Genomic DNA, 9,764 nt, shown 5'->3' on the forward strand with positions numbered 1-9,764 from the left:
ATAGTTACGGCATGTATAATATCAATGCTATTCTTTCAACATGGAGGGAGATATGTATGATAATACAATGTAAACCTATGTGCTAGTCAAAGGACCCACCGAATTTCTATATTAAGTTGGCCTAGAGTATGAGTAATGAGAGAATCATTGAGAGCATCCAGAAATTCAGAGCTAAGATCTTTTCAGAGAGTCTGAGATAAAATTGATTAAAATGTTACTTTTCCCTCATCTTCACGCACACATCTTCGGTATTTCTCTACTATGTATTTTCCAAAACGTAACAAAGTGTAAGGAATTCACTTTTCCATCTGTGGGGGCATACCATGAGGGTCATGAGAAATCCACCCCATTGAATAGTTTTGCCGGCTCATGTTAGGACATTTGCCAAAAATGGGTGAGATCGGAAACTCAACAAACTATAAGAAACATCAGGGAATGACACGTGAAAGGCTAACCGTGATGGTAATGTGAAAACCACACAAATGATTATATGTCATATTAAAAATTAGGCCTGGGCCCCAAAAACCCATCCCACCTATGATTCAGGTGGGCCACAAAGTTTGAAACAGTTTGTAGAGTAGGCGGCGCCTTGTGCATTGTTTCCAATCATGGGGCCCACCTGAACCATGGATTTAGATGATTTTTTAATGCTCCTGATGTTAGAAGTGGATTGAAAAAAACCTCACGTTGGAACCCACTTTCATGGATGCCTCTGCTGTCTGACGCAACATAAGGATATAAAATAAGCTCTGCAGGCCCCACCTTGAGATACATGTTATATCCACACCGTTCATCTATTTTTCCATCTCGAGACCAAAATTGAAGCACATCCAAAGCTCGAGTAGTGGACCATATCACAGGAAACAATAGGAATTGAACGCCTGCTGTTGAAAACTTCTTAGGGGCCATGGAAGCTTTAGATCAATCTGTTATTTTTGTTTTGACATGATGAATAGTTTGGATGACAAATAAACAGGACTATCCCCAGTTTTCTATGGTGTGGTCCATTTGAGCTTAAGATATGCTTCAATTTTTGACTCATGCCCAAAAATGAGCTGGAAAAATACATCAATTTTTGACTCATGCCTTAAAATGAGCTTGAAAAACGGATGGACAACGTGGATAATGACATATGGATCAAGGTGAGCCACACACAGTTTACTCACCGCCTTATTGTGTGTGGTGAGTTAACTCTTTATTATAATTATTTTTCAAACACACACTAACGCATTCACACCCCCACAGACGCACACCCACCCCACACTCTTGTGCACTCGCACCGCAAGGGGTGCTTGAACCCTGGTGTTGAAACTCCAGAGTACGGCAACAGGTGCGTGTGATCAGTTAACAGGCCATGCATTTACCTTCATGGCGTTTAGGAAGGAGGGGCATGCTGGTAGTGGGCCTTCATATGAGTTTTATTTATTTATTATTTTTATTATTTTTATTTTTATTTTTTACAAAAATCTATCATGACCATTGGGAGTAGGACCTAATAGTACATGTAGGACTAAAAAATCAGCCAAATCTGTGATTTAGGTGGGCCATAATTGAAGACAATGTACAGCGTTACGCCTTCCCTCCAAGTCGTTTCTAATCTTGTAGCCCGCTTGAATCATGGGTGGGACTGATTTTTGGACCCATGCCTTAAATTTTTTTTTATGTCATGGAATGGTTTGCGTGGATTTCACAAAATCATCACCGTTAGCCTCGTAAAATTTCACTGGTTCACGTCTTTTTTCCTGCCACTTCCTATAGTGTGGTGATTCACAGTAGTGTGGCCTAGTTGAGTTTTGGATCTCACTTGTTTTTGAGCAAATGTCCTGACATGAACTGGCAAAAACATTCAATGGGGTGGAATCCTCATGGCCCTCATGGTAGGTCCCACTGATAGATATGTGGCTTCCTTGCATTTTGGGAAGGGTCCTTACTCATGCCTCGGCGGTAAACTTTCTAGAGTTTCAACACAAAGTCATGAGTTTGAGCACCCATTGTAGTCTAAAAACGCCATTGTAGAGTGTGAGTGCATCAGTGTGAAAAATAAAGTTTTGGAAAAGAAGAAGATGAGCAGAAAAATTCAGAAGAGGAAAATGAAAAGGTTATAGATAAATAGATAGATATAGGGAGAGAGAGAGAGAGAGGCATGTTCACGTGTGCACCTTTGCATACATGAAGGTGGCCCCCACAGTCAGTGAAACACCCAAGATGGTGTGACCTAGGTTACACACCAACACCGAGTTACAAATGACTCCAATTTTGGTGGCAAACGGAGCGGGGATTGATTGCAAGGGTCTGTTTTGCGATCAACGGTCACTGTCCTTTGATCAAGGGTCAAATTCGGTGGATGAGTGTAAGGAAATATTTTCAGCCTGCGGTGCAAGTTTGGGCGAAATCCGATGACTGAAGTGTCCTAATTCATTGTCATAAGTGGTGGGGCTGATTGTTTTAAAAATTCAGATTTCAGGTTATTACTTGGGATAGTTGCGTTTTACAAGCGCCGATTGGACGACGCAGATTGTCCATTTCCAAACGTCGTTTGAGTCCTTTACCCGTGATGGACCATAAGCCCAGTGAGGCCCATGGCTTCCCATAATTTCAGATTTGCCTGCCCCTCCTTTGGCATTGTATGGCCCGTACAAACAGTCGTCAAGTACAAATGGGCAGACGGACTCTACGGCCCGCGTTCGACCCGAACATATTCAGACTCGATTGCATTAGCGGCTTAATTCGTTTTAATTTATTGGTGGTGAGCCCCGCACGTGTGATCGAATCGTGCGGTCCTACGACAATTCACACGTGAATGTCTCAGGGCACTGTTCTGATTGGGTAGGGTGTTATAGCCAGGTTCCAATCTTGGGATCCTATAAAGAGGGTTTTCAGGGTGTGTGTGTGTGTTTTTTTTTTTGTTTTTTAAATTTTAATTAAAGGAGCATAATTATAAGTGTACCCAAGTCACCAAAATATCATCACCACATATCTACTAATATAATATTTGAGTACAGTGTTGAAAGGGAAATACACCATATAACAAAATTCCAAAAGATCAGGCACATGTTCCTGCCTCAATTCTGCTGCGGTCTAGCATAACTTGCACATAACGAATGTGCATAAGCTTACTACGAAGCTTAGAGAGTGCGTGCGTGTGTGCAGAATGCATGTGCCAAGCATACAAATGTCAGAGTAAGAAGAAATGATGGAAGGTTAAACTGTCAAGTCCATAAATGATGTTAGCCATACCAAGGCTATGTAATACAAGGCCTGCATGGCCGAATGTCATATGCTAGAGATGCAATACAAGCATGCTAATCCTTAACTAGTCCACGTATTAGTACGGTTTGTCACTGGAAACATCACATGGGTCAAGTACACTCCAATACTGGCTGTCGCCCCATCGCACGTATGACCAAGTGAGTGGAAGAGACCTCACTATCCGCCTTACCAGTGGTATGCCAATGCTCACCCAGCTCGTTGATAGCGGACCCATTTACGAGCTGGTTAAACTCAACCTAGCTTACAACCCCCTACCCTTGGGCGGATAAGGTCACACCCATTTTCAATCGATTACGACATAGTGAGACACGTGACCCATTGGTATTCGGCACTTAGGCGCTCGTTTTATTTACTCGGTCTCAACGTTGAAGCATCCTACTGGTGCCACAAAGTTTAGGAATTTTCACCTAAGGACATCCATAACGCCCTCTTGCTAGAATAAATATTTTCGATATCCAATCTAGTTATCCACGATATGCCCGTGGAGGCCATAACCCTGACGTCGCTAGGGCGTAAAGTGATCATGACATACAAGATAAGAAATGCATGAGTCATACCATCCAAGTCATGCATCAAACCTGCGGGTACCGCGCGATCATGTGGGTCAACCCTATCTCATATGGGGTCCCCTAAGTATCTCAGTCGAATGACATATGATATGATCAATCACCAGCCACAACATGCATACAAATGATGCATATAGGCATATATCTAGGCATGATGTCATTATACTAAGGATGCTTTTAGTGTGTCTTACTAGGCCAAGTACACTAGCATGTTATCAGACATATCAGACAATAATCGGCCTTAATTGGCACATTATATACAAAGAGTGAGAACTGAACGACATACCCCACTAGAAATATAGAAGTCTATGTGGTATGGCCCACGTTAAACTAATATCATCTCCTTATGTAGCCTGCAAGGCATGAATATGATATATATAACAAGGCGTCAGCTCCACTGCGAGTGACCTGGATGGACACCCAGATTTACAACACCTGTGTCACTAGGCTACCAATCCATTTGGGCATATGACCCACTAATGATGTTCCAAAATAATTAGATTATCAATGACATCACCGTAGTTACTTTGGTAGAATGATCTACACTGTCTGATCATTGTTAACATAAATCGTCGGATACAAATCATTGGTTAGTCACTAGGATGTGATCATATACTTATGGCCCATCTGAGTCTTGGGATTTCATCAGTTTAGGTAAGGTATATGCTTAAATGGATTTAATAACACCATAGTTTTAACATTCACACACCAACTAATTTAAAGATTTGAATTCAAGATGTTAAATATAACCAAAGACCTAAGGGATCTCGATCCCAGGGATTCCCAAGTCCAAGGGATCCCAAAACTAAGGATTCCCAAGTCAAAGGGATCATAAAACTAAGAAATCCCAAAGTCCAATAGGTTTTTACCCCATTTTACCATATGGTGCGACTCACCTGAGATCTGGATCAACTTGAGTTTTGGGCCTATGGCCTAATATAGTTTGATAAGACGGATGAACAAAGTGGATATGATACATACATCATGTAGGGTCCTATGTGTGAAGGCAGCTCAAGGAGGCTTCCTCCCTCACGTCATTGGTCAATAATGCCTGGTGCTGCTTTCATTTTTATTTATTATTTTTTTAAATGCATCTTCAGTGTGGGCCCCACATGGATTTTTTACTCCGTTCACTGTGTAGTCCATCTCGAGTGGGTCTAATGGGATCTGATTTGGGTTGATTTGGACGAATAGAGACTCCATAATGGGCCTTGGGAGATTTCAATAGTAATAGTTTGTTTCCCTCATTACGGCCCACTTGAGACCTGAATCCGTCTCATTTTTTGGCCCAAGGCCTAAAATGATCTTAAAAAGACGGTGGATGGTGTGGATTCAATATAAACATCAGAACAGGTTCCACTTGTGAGATCCAAAATTTGCCAGGGTTACTGCCCACGTTTATGGCATTAATGTATTTTTCATGTTATTATTATATTCATTGTATGTTTTACATACACTATTAATGTGAGCCCCAAGTGGATGATCTAATCCGTTCACCGTCTTGGCCACCTCGAATGAGGTTAAATAGACTATGACTAGGACTGGTTTGGATGACCAGGGACTCCAAAGTGGGCCCTAGAAGGTTTCGATAGATAGGTATTGTTCCCCGTAGTATGGCCCACTCAAGACTTAGATTTGCCTTAAAATTTAGCACATGGCTTAAAATTATATGGAGAATATGGTGAACGGTGTGGATTAAACAAATTCATCATGGTGGGGTCTATGTTGTGGGGGCAGCCCAAATGATCTTCCGCCCCTCACCTCATTAGCCAATAATGCCCAGTGACATCTTTTGGTTGTTTTTCTTTCTTTCTTCCTTTATATATATATATATATATATGTTTTCTACTATGTGAGGTCCACTAGTGGATAATTCATTCTGTCCATTATATCGGCCAGCTCTTTATGGACCAAAGTGGTCCAATGATGGGTAGGTCCACTACCTACACACACAACAGTCGGCTTTAAAAAGTTCTAATAGTGAGACTTTGTTTCCCTCACTACAGTCCACTAAGAACTCAGATTTATCTTATTTTTAGTCTCATAGCCTAAAACGACATGGGGAAGGTGGTAGATGGTGTGGATTAAACAAATAAATCAAGGTGGGGTCCATGGTTGGGATGCCCCCACCCACGTCGGCATGGTTGACGTAGGCATGGTTGATGTGAGGGGGTGCTCCCAGTCCCACCATCGGTTGTGGTGTGGTCCACCTGATGGTTGGATCGATTAGATTTTTGGGCTTCACGGCTAAAATGAGCCAGCAGATGGATGGATGATGTGGATCTAAGAAATACATCAATATGGGTCCCACGAGTGAAAACTCACTCCAAACCTCTCATGCAAAAGGTAAGAAATGAGCAGTTGTGGTATGACCCACTTGGGATTCGGATTAACTTCATTTTTGAGCTCAACGCCTAAAATGTGAAGGGAAATCGGATGGACGGTGTGGATGATACACACACACACACACTCACACATCATTATGGGGCCCACGAGAGAAGCCCATATGGTGGCTTTGGAAGGTTTATGGAAGGTGAATGGTGCCGGTTACAGACATGTTTCTGGACATTGTACATTGTTGTGTCCAGCGACGTGCCACTACCCCTCTCCCTCTCTTGTTTTTTAAGGGTGAGGTAGGGCCTACCTAAGAAATCCATTCCATCCATTTGAATGTCCAACTCATGGTGGGGCCAAGAAGCTTTGGATTATAACCATTTTTGATGTATTTTCACCATCCAAGTATGCTTACATAATCAACTGGTTTAAATAGAAATTAAACATCATGGTGGGCCACACATGGTGGTCCACGCTATGATAGTGTGCGGGACACGCTCTCCAATAGCGTGGCCCACTTGTGGGTCCCACAACACCATGAGAATAAGAAAAGAAAGGGAAATAGATCTGACCATTGGGGTTGGCCCCCGCCACTATGGGGTCCACCACATACTCAATACATGATCAAGGTGGGTCCCACCCTTATAGGCCCACCAAAATAGATAAATCATAAAGAATGGGAGGGTTTTGACCCTCCCATGTACTCACTTAAAAGGATGGACGATTGGATCGTCCCGGATTGGAGATCGGATAGCCAACCAAGCTTCTCTCCACCCCCAACCTCCTCTAATCACTCTTTTCTCTATTCTCTTACTCTTACTCTTACTCTCTTGATCTATCCTAATACTCTCACAAGTTCTCTTTCTTTTCTCTTAATATCTGCCTAATCTTTCTTTCTTTTCTATCTTTATCTCTTAATTTCTCCCTAATTTTTCTAATATTTTTTCTCTCTCTTAATCCCTTTCTACTCTTGCTAGGAAATGGTAAAAATGAGAGGGAGTTAGAGTGTTTTTATGGTAGATATTTTTGGATAGGGAGGGAATAAGGGGAAGATGTAGGGATAAAATAGGGAGAAAATGAAGAAAAGAATCATGGCTAACATAGGTAGGGGTATGGGTTACATGAGAATGGCATGGATTTATTTAACTAATGGGGAGAGTGTGACATGAGTGATGGATGACTCATGTGCATTGTGCGGCCCATCTCGGATTGTGCCAAAATTTGTACAAGTGGGGCTCACGTGCATTGTGCGGCCCATCTCGGATTGTGCCAAAATTGTAACTTCATTGTAACTTCTAATCTAAAGGTCGAAATGAGGCATGCCGCGCGGCGTTGGAATTGTAGCGCCCGCACGGTCGCTAGGGTATAATTATCGGGGTATTGTGGTATAAAAGTAGGGTAACGATCAAAACTTGTTGATCTACTCCGCCGGGAACATGCCATTGTGTAAGTAGAAGTGTACGGAAGGTCTTGCAAGGTTGCGGGTCTTACACTTCATGTATTTTTAACCATATTAACATATTGGTGGGAAATTATGGTGGGCCCTACGAACTTTCTAACGGTGAAAATCATTATCATAGCTGCTATTTTTGGTGTGGTCCATTTAAACTTTGGATATGATTCATTTTTTTTTCTAATGCTCTAAAATGATCTCCAAAAACGGATTAACGGTGTGGATATAATAAATAAATCATTGTGGGGCCCATGTAACTTTGATCTCCTTTGAACCGTTTGTACAACTCAGAGTTTAAGGAGCACCGACGCTCGTCTTCGCACGACACATATCTACACCAGCTATATAGCTGGTGGGTGCAACACCAGCCAATCGGCTTTTTTTTTTTTATTTTATAACACACACACCCCCACACACTCACACTAGTGGAATTTCACCACCTATGGTACTCGGAACCCTCGACCAGGTGTTGAAACTCCAGAGAGTCTACCACCGGAGCAAGAATAAGGATCCAGCCAATCTGCTTCCGCTGTGAGGATGCCGTGTATAAAAATCAGGATAATCTAACCGTTGCTTTCTTCATTAAATTTTTATACACGAATAACCCAGCTGATGGCCGCACCTTCTATTTATGGCATCTAAAGATCGCTTAATGGTCGGCTTGGGTATCACACACGTGTGCCTTGCTTTCAAAAGCATTTGTCGGGCACTGAATATCAAATACAAAAGATGAGCAGCTTTTTGGTCTAGTGCTCTCTCGTTTCTCTCCGTCAGGGGGGCACCAAAGATGAAAGGGAACCTGTTACCCGCTCACGCTTTTCTCAGGTCTTCTTCCCATTTCCTGAGAAATAACGTCTGTGAGCTGGCACACGTAATTAGTTAAAATAAATTGTATTCATTGCATTTTCACATTATAAAACTACTACTTCTATTGTGATTTTCCCCAATGAAACAATGAAGCAAATCATCATTGCAGGCAAATGCAAGTGATGCCACCACACAATTACTCTGAGAAATCATCATTATCCATTCACAGCCATTTATACTGTAATTGAAAAATCATTACCATTTAGAGTCATTTACATTGTAATTGAAAAATCAACCAAACTCAAAGATTGCTTGGTAGCATGGATTTGAATTTTATCATTGTAGATCAAATCCTGAATTTGGGGTCCTTACGGTAGATTCACTGGATTTTCAACACGAGGTCATGAGTTCGAGTATTTATTGCAGTGAAATCTCACTGTGGTGTTAGTGTGCATGGGTATGAGTGTGTTTGTCAAAAAAATATTCTTAATTTCCAAATTTGGATTTTATATTTTGTTTATTGTATTTGACAGCCTGGATTTTAATTATGTGAAATTTAAATATTATTTTTGCCATATGGATTTTGATTTAAAAGAGAGGAAGAGAGTGATTATGAAAGTTGGACAAAATTAAAAATTTTAAATTTTGCAGCTCATTTTTTCTTTTTATAAGAGAAACCCTTGTGCAAACTTTCTATTCAAATTGAATTTGAAATTAGGTTTACAAGAGTGCCAAATAGAATTTGGATTGAATATATTTGATTTCAATTCTTAACAGCATAAAATTCATATTGCAAACCATCCTAAAGCTCCCATAATGAAGAACTAGTTGTTATTGTTGGCATTCAGTTTGATTTTGGTATGTGTGGTATGTGTGGGCATATCAGAACTGATTGTGCAGCTCAATTCAAACCGAACAACTTTGACCCCAAGAGTCGAGATAGGCAAATTCATTGAATGCAATCGTATATGACTGAAACTAGAGAAGACCGGTAGCCTATTTAGCCACTCGCACAAGATTGTTACAAGACGATCAGACAATTGTCGAAGAGTGGTTCTTCCTCCGAAGATGGGTTGCACTTTGCCTTCTATATAAAAAGACTTTTTTGTATACATGCAATTAGAAACAATTATACTAAAAGGGAATACTCACAATCGACAACAGCGCAAGACTGCAAAGCGTAGACTTGGATTATTATTGAAGATTATCGTTACTCTTAACATAAAACAAAAGATATGATTTAGAGAGAGAGAGAGAGAGAGAGAGAGAGAGAGAGAGAGAGAGAGAGAGAGAGAAACTCATTGGTTTGTTTGGTTGGTGTGAACGCTGGGAAA

The sequence above is a fragment of the Magnolia sinica genome, chromosome 10, assembly GCF_029962835.1.
Source record: "Magnolia sinica isolate HGM2019 chromosome 10, MsV1, whole genome shotgun sequence".
In the NCBI taxonomy this organism is placed as follows: domain Eukaryota; kingdom Viridiplantae; phylum Streptophyta; class Magnoliopsida; order Magnoliales; family Magnoliaceae; genus Magnolia; species Magnolia sinica.